Below are 8,161 nucleotides of genomic sequence, written 5' to 3' on the forward strand. Positions count from 1 at the left end.
TAAGCTGCATGTCAAGTTTTTCGGAAACTACCAAACTGACAAGGTAGCGGAACGTTATAACGTCCATTACGGGAGAATATGTCTCCTCGTAGTCGATTCTAGGGCGTTGTGAGAAACCTTGTGCCACAAGGCGGGCTTTGTATCTAACAACCTCATTTTTCTCATTACGCTTTCTAACAAAGACCCATTTATGGCCAACAGATTTTATATTTGGTGGTGTCAGCGTTATAGACCCAAATACCTGTCTCTTTGTTAGTGAATCCAATTCAGTTTGGATCGCATCTTTCCATTTAGACCAATCTGCTCTTCGTTGACATTCTTTAACGGAGCGAGGTTCAATATCATCGTATTCAATAATTTCTTTTGCACTCAAACATCATCGTTGGTAATATAGTGATCAAGCAAGGGTCATTACCCGCTGAAGATTGTTTCTAAACTGCTAATCAAATGTCACGAACTACTATAAACTGTGCTACTGAGCAGTTAATGAAAATAAATTAATTAACTAACTTAGACTCAATGGAATTTTCTGAAACTTTTACAGGACATTAAAGACACATTGAACAATATGTATACAAAATTTCATAACAATTGGAGTTGATTTTCTATATGAAATAATTCACGTAAAACTGAACACGGAAAGCTAATCAAACAGAAACAGACTTTATAAGATTCTAAAACTGTTAATGGAAACAAAGCTAAGGACTCATTCTCTACCACCGAACACATTTATTCATATCAAAGCTCAGTTATGGAATTATAAATCTCAATTGAATTTACCCGAAATTAACTCACAAGCTCGAGTTAACCCATTACCCTTTCTTAGTTCCTCGTTAAGTGAATACAAGCTCACCACTTAATCTTTTTTCAAATATGCAACCTAGACACAAGCTCGCTAAGTTTAACATATCAAAATCATTAAGCAAGAAAAGGGTTTGGATAAATCTAGGGTCACAAGTACGTTGGTAGTCTTGCTAAACCTATGGTTTGAGTCACATGTAATTCGCGAAAACATTTTGCTACTCAATTGGAATGAACACAAGACATATACGAATCTAGTGTTACTCCTAGCATTAGAATCCTAACTTATTCATTTAGTTGCGCACCTAAGCAAATAAGTAAAGATTCATCTTGTAGACACGGTGAATCAAACACTCAATTGACAATATAGAAAACCAAAAACTGAATTATTAATATGAATAGAACATGTTCGGGGCTTTGAAATCGCCTCTAGCTACAAAAGTATTTAGCTAGACATAGTTACGAAGAAAACACAAACTAGAAGAAAAGAAATGAAAGAGATGATAGCTGGATGATGGCAGAAAGGGTGTCGTTCTTTCTCCTCTTGTGCTGCAGACATAAGTTCTAAACTAAATGTCTCTCCCTCTCTCTATTCTGCTCTCACACTTATTTATGCTCTCTAATCTGGTCATCTCCCTCCCAATACTCCTCCTTCTCTGTCCATTCCAGCCCTTGGTTTTATAGAGCTCGTAGCACTAGTTATTGCAGCTGGAAATGTTTCTTTGTCAAAGATGATGGCTGCAGCTTTGTCAAAACCGGTGTGCTGTAGTTGTTGTAAAGGAATGGTGGCTGCAACCTTGTCAAAATTGGTGGATATAGAGCTTCATATTTTCAAAAGTATTGTGCTGCAGCTGCAGTCAAAGTTTGGTGTCTTGCAACTTTGCCAAGTTAGGTGTGCTGCCACTTCAGTTAAAGTATCAGATTCTCGGAATGTCTGACCTTGCTGTACTAATTCAGCCATAACGTTTTGTAGAAAAATGATATGGATGAACCGTTAAAAGTTCTGAAAACTAGACATCCAAGGCTTTCCAACCATATAAAGCTCACTTTCTCACTCGCTCTGAGCTGTTCTCAGTTTTATTTTGAAGTTGACTGATCTGCACAGGAAGATTTGCTGATTTGGCTTCTTTTCTTCTACTTTGCTCCATAACACCTACAAAACATAAAAATAAAGTAAATGACTCAAATAGATGGAAAACTAGCTAAGAAAACATGAAGAAATTAATATAGAATCATGTACATTTATGAGCTTATCAACGTCCTCTAATGATGTCTATTTGACATAACCATAATCCAGAATATTTTCATGAGATGGATTAATTGTATCGATGATTAATGGATTATTTTGTGCCAAACTCGCTTTCTTTCTTGGGCGAGAATCCATCGAACCTATGGGCCTCCCGCGCTTCCTGGCGGGAGCCGTGGGTCTAGCTACTAAGTCACCCATATAGGGGACGTTGGCGCCATTCTCATGTACTCTTGAGATGGCATCATGTCCTCTAGTGTTAGGGACATCAATCCTTGCAGGCACATTTGCAGCAGGTATATGTGATCTTGTCACTTTAGCGATATCAGAAAACGTATCAGGCATTGATTCTGCTACGTTCTGAAGATCGAGAATTCTCCGCACTTCTATTTCAGATTGTGCTGTTCGGGGATCAAGATGAGACAGAGTGGGGTCAAACCACGATAATTCCTGTCTTTTCTGTTGAACATTACCGTTCATGTCTCCCCCTAATGACGGGAAGACTGTCTCATCAAAGTGACAATCCGCAAATCTTGCGGTAAATAGATCGCCTGTCAAGGGTTCTATATAGCGGATAATGGTGGGAGAGTCATACCCAGTATAAAGACCTAATTGTCTTTGAGGACTGATGTGCTCTTGGGAAGCGCATAATTTAACCCTGAAATATCGTTAGTAGTATAAGCAAATAGGGATCGTTCTATTCCGGGGATTGAGGGTACACTTGTAATTGTGAAACAATTAAAGAAAAGTATTATTTACAAAAATAAAATAAAGAATAAATATATACAATTGAATAAACAAATAAAGAATTAAAATAATAAAGTATTATTTACAAAAATAAAGTAAAGAATAGAAATATATACAAGTAACAAAATAAAAAGGAAGGGGGTTTAAGAATTATAGAATTGAAAATTAAGATAAAGAAAATATAAAAACACATGTACAAGAATGAAACATAAGAAACAAAGATTAAACCCAAGTTTATCATTGAATTCGAATTAACCCTACATTGTTCTTCCAAGTCATGTGAAAGGAGTTGATCATGTGAAACATTCGAAAGCAAACGATTTCCCATATTTTACTTTTCAATGCTAATTAATCTAAGCGAAAGCACCTAGATTAATCCTATTAAACATGCAATCAAACCCTAGAAAGCTAGTCAATCATGTCATGTTTAATGCATTACACATAGAGAAAGGCTATCAACTCAAGTGTACAACTTAGTATGAATAAGTTCACCTAATTGCAATCCTCTTCAATTGAATTCGATTTTTGTCCAAAACCTTTACTACTTTGATTCAAGTTTACACAAAACGAAAAGTCGATTTCATGTTCTTAAACCTAGCACCAATTACATGCAAATCCTATAAGTGTCGACCCAAATAAGATAAACATATAAAAGTTTTCTATCAAGCAAATTCAATCGAACAATCACACATAAGCAACTTTGGAATCACAACATAAGAATCGAAATTCTTTATTCAATCATAAAATTTCAGAATATAAACCTTGTTCAAACATAAATGTTAACTAAAAACAATTCTCACGAAACTAAGCAAGATTACAAAGAAAGAGGTTGAATTACACCGTGAGATGGAGATGGGGATGAAGGATGAAACGTTATGGATTCTTGAATCTCGAAAGCAAGCTTCAAGGTGGAGGATGGATGATGATGCTCACGGCTCCTTCTTCTTCTTCTTCTCCCTTGCTTGAAACGTTGAATGCACTAGAGGATGGAGAGAAAAATGGAAAGGAAATGGAGAGACAAAGAAGATGAGATGGATGAAGGAATTGGTGTTATGAAATGGTGAATTGGTCTCTATTTATAGGCTTCCAAGCAACACTATTTGGCCTTTAAACAAATCATAATGGGTTAGGTTTGAGCACTTAAACACTTGGTGGATTTGTTAGGTATGAGCACTTAAACACTTAGTGGATTTGTTAGGTGAGATCACTTTCTCTTCCTTTATTCCTTTAATTTTTATCTCCACTAAGAACTCAGTTTTAGCCTTTGACTTCTTCATATGAAATGTTCCACTATGAGTGTAGATCATTGTGGTAAAATTTCAGAATGTATTGCCATGTGGTTGGGCCGAAAATGCTGCTGGACCTCTTACAGGTCCAGTTTTCCGGTTTTGCTTCTGTAGAGAATTGGGTTGATTGTTTGAAGGCCTTCCACTCATATTTTTCTCTGGCACTCTTCATAAGAAATGATCCTTTGGGTGTTTAGAATGGATCTGGAAGGTTTCAGCTCATTTGAAGTTCATTTGGTCAGGCGGCCGCTCCTTCTTCTTTGCTTGGCTTGGTTTCTCCTAGCCGGAGTAGGAATATGTGTAAAATTGATCTTTTAGTACATTTCCATTTTTCTCCATCATTTCCAGGTAATTATGGACATAATGCTCATTTCACCTTCATCTACTCCAATGTACCTAAAAATAGAAATTGAATTAAAAATCGATTCAGTTAAGGAATTAACTAAGCAAAATGTGAGGAATTAACTATTAAAATACCGCATTAAAATGCTCCTATCAAATTCCCCCACACTTAGCTTTTGCTAGTCCCTTAGCAAAACAAAACAAAAAAAATCCAAAACAGAACAAAGACTTGACAAAAAGCAAGAAAATGACTCTATTGCTCCTAACTGTTGTCTCAGAGACTCCAAACTCATGGCTTTCACGTTAAACACTTAATCAAAATCACAAAGATAATTCCATGGTTAATAAACCTGTGACATTCATATGACTAAGCAAGATATGGAGAACTTAAGTTATACAGTGAATGATAGCATGTTTCGAACAAGTCCAATCCAAACTCACAGGGCATACTCTCGATTTTTCTCTCAGAAATGGCTATGCTTAAAAGCTTCACACTCAAGTATATGCAAGAGAACAAATTGTAAGGCAACAAACAGCTTGCATATTTCATCAATAAACACATTTTTGTGAAGAATTTTTAAAGACCTCATGAAATGACTAAGTGCACAAATGGACCTAAACCATAAGCTCGACTGCGTAACTGACTCCACTAACCAAAGACTGCCCATCTCAAGGATCAAGTCAGCACTTAAAACAGGTTGTAATGGGGCTAAGCTAGGGTTTTTGAAATGAAGATTAAGGATACAAAAAATCCTAAGGACCTAGCAGAGCATATAAGGACCACCTTATGCCATCATTTTTGTAGACCAAATATCATTGTTTTGGGCCAAACCTTCACTCTAACCAACATGGGAATGGACAAAGGCATAATTTTCAACTTTGAGCCTTCTACAAATTTGCAAGTCCAAAACCACACTTCAACATTTTCCCAAGAGTTTTCTTTTCAATTTTTCTTCTCTTTTGCCGCTTTTCTTTCTTTCTTTCGTTTTTTTTTTTCAAGGAAAAAATTTTTTTTTCTTGGATTTTTCCCACCCCATACTTGTCTTTCATCCTCACCCCTACATACTATGTCATGCTCTACTAAGTCCTTAAGACAAGGGTAGAGATATCCTGTACTAAGCTCATGGTAGGGTAGTGAGGGTGATGAAACAAAGGTTTTCAACGTAGGCTCAAAGGGGTTCATTCTAAGGAGTCCCACGACGGGCACAATTGGGGACACATGCTTGTTTGGCTTTGGTGGTTACCCTAATGCCTTCTATCCTATCCAGGATCAGTGCATATTATGGCATACAAGTTTTGACAGTCACAACAGCCGAGTTCTAGTACTCTCTAGTCCATTAAAATCTATGGCACATGATCATTGGATTTCCAAAGAATGATGAGGTTTTGCAAATACAGCCACGAAATTCTAGAATTATCAATAAGCACTCGAAAAGAAAGTATTTTAGCACAAAAACTCACTTTGGGTCAAATGAATCAGACTTAATCCTAGCATGCTTAATGAACCAAGTTACAATCCTATCTCAAATCTTCATACAAACATCACAATGTCGATTAACCACAGAATTCAATTAAGTTCTATTTTGATTGTGAAAACCTTCAACCATGAATTAAGAGACATGTTCATCCTAGACGTTAGGAGCATCCTAAGACTCAAAAACAAAAACAAAAGTAACCAAATTTTTTTTAAAATTTTTGACATTTTTCGATTTTTTTTGTATTTTTCAATATATATGACTCAAGATAAAAGTGTAAATCCTTTATTCCCCCACACTTAAATATTGCATTGTCCTCAATGTAATCAATTAAAAACATGCAATGAAACACTTAAGCATATAGGGATGAAATTTACGAAAATAACTACTAAAACAAATAAGCAAAAACGAAAAATAAAAGATAAGGATAAAGAAAGCAAATCTGATTTGCATGGGTTGCCTCCCAAGTAGCGCTTGTATTTTACGTCTTGTCAGCCTAGACGTGGTTTCCTCTTGTCCTCAGTTGGTGGAACCTTCAAAGCCTCCCTTTGGGTTTGGAATTGTATTGCTGGGAAGCTTACCACTCTCATGAAACTTGGTCATGAAGTCCACCACTTGTCCCATTTGCTTCTTGAGCTATGCAATGTCCTTGGTATGGTTCTGTTGTCCTTGAAGCAAAGTCTGTGTGGCATTAGTCAATGTATAAATTTTTTTAATTATATATATATATATTTTTATTTTTAATTTTTTATTATTTTTTTGTAAATAGCTGAATTTAAAAAGACTGAATAAATGCAGTTTTTTTTTTAATATATAGGACTCAAAAATAAAAGACAAAAATATAAATCTCTTCCCCCACACTTAAATATTGCATTATCTTCAATGTAATCAATTAAAAGCATGCAATGAAATTAGTAAGCATAGATAGAAGACATTTACGAAAACAAATCCTAAAATAAAAACAATAGAGAAAAATTGAAAAATAAAAAGAAATAGGGAAAGAGAAAGCAAATCTGATTATATTCTGAATTGGGTTGCCTCCCAAGTAGCGCTTGTATTTTATGTCTTGCAGCCAGACAGTACCTACATTAAATAAAGTTAGTAACTATAATTAACAAAGAAATACAAAATAAAAACAAGTATAACTATTAATTACAAACTACAAGTAAAATTAACAAGTATATTGTACATAAGACACAAGTTAAGTACTCAAGTGAGTAAAAAAAAAAACGTGAAAAGTATTTTTACAAGTATAATGTGTGAAACAAAATAATTTACATGTATAGAGTATTCACAAGTATTTCTTTTGTTATAAATATTATTGATATCGAATCAAATTCCAAGCGGTAAATCAAGTGAACGTGCGGCCCAAGTATAGTCGCCTAGACACAAACTCCCTTTCAAATCGTTTGGGCAACCTTACTGAAATGGCCAGGTGGGGGAGGACGAACACGAGAGGAAAAATCCATTTTGGCATGAGCTACTCCCACATAGTGGTTTAGACCCATTTGCAAGCACTTCTGGATTCAAAAACCCGTCATGAACGTTGTCCCCTTCCTAGACACCATTCCACATAGGCTATACTTACTAAGATGAAAAAGTTCATAAGTGTGAAGACAGTTCAACAAGTGTTAATAAAGGCCGCCCTCAACCTTAAGGGACCTGAGCTAGGTACCAATAAGGGGTTTAGGCCAATATTAACAAAAGAGACTTCACCTATTCCTCTCAATTTACAACCTACAATTAAAATTCGTGTTCAATAATATAAATAATATTTAAACTAAGTTTTAAACAATTTATATACAACAAATATATACAATAAATGACACAATTTAGCAAGTGATTTTTCAATCCCCGGCAACGGCGCCAAAAATTGATGTGCTCTTGGGAAGCGCATAATTTAACCCTGAAATATCGTTAGTAGTATAAGCAAATAGGGATCGTTCTATTCCGGGGATTGAGGGTACACTTGTAATTGTGAAACAATTAAAGAAAAGTATTATTTACAAAAATAAAATAAAGAATAAATATATACAATTGAATAAACAAATAAAGAATTAAAATAATAAAGTATTATTTACAAAAATAAAGTAAAGAATAGAAATATATACAAGTAACAAAATAAAAAGGAAGGGGGTTTAAGAATTATAGAATTGAAAATTAAGATAAAGAAAATATAAAAACACATGTACAAGAATGAAACATAAGAAACAAAGATTAAACCCAAGTTTATCATTGAATTCGAATTAACCCTACATTGTTCT

The 8,161-nt window shown here is 34.9% G+C and overlaps 1 long non-coding RNA gene across 1 annotated transcript; it reads right to left on the reverse strand.

The window, feature by feature from the left end:
• Positions 1-1,159: 1,159 nt before the first annotated feature.
• LOC112192885 lies at positions 1,160-3,683 on the reverse strand. The gene is made up of 2 exons (XR_002933687.2): positions 3,633-3,683; positions 1,160-1,954 (listed from the first exon to the last, which is right to left on the reverse strand). It is a non-coding gene; the product is annotated as an uncharacterized LOC112192885 (long non-coding RNA).
• Positions 3,684-8,161: the final 4,478 nt, after the last annotated feature.

Source organism: Rosa chinensis, chromosome 3, assembly GCF_002994745.2.
Source record: "Rosa chinensis cultivar Old Blush chromosome 3, RchiOBHm-V2, whole genome shotgun sequence".
Taxonomy (NCBI): Eukaryota; Viridiplantae; Streptophyta; class Magnoliopsida; order Rosales; family Rosaceae; genus Rosa; species Rosa chinensis.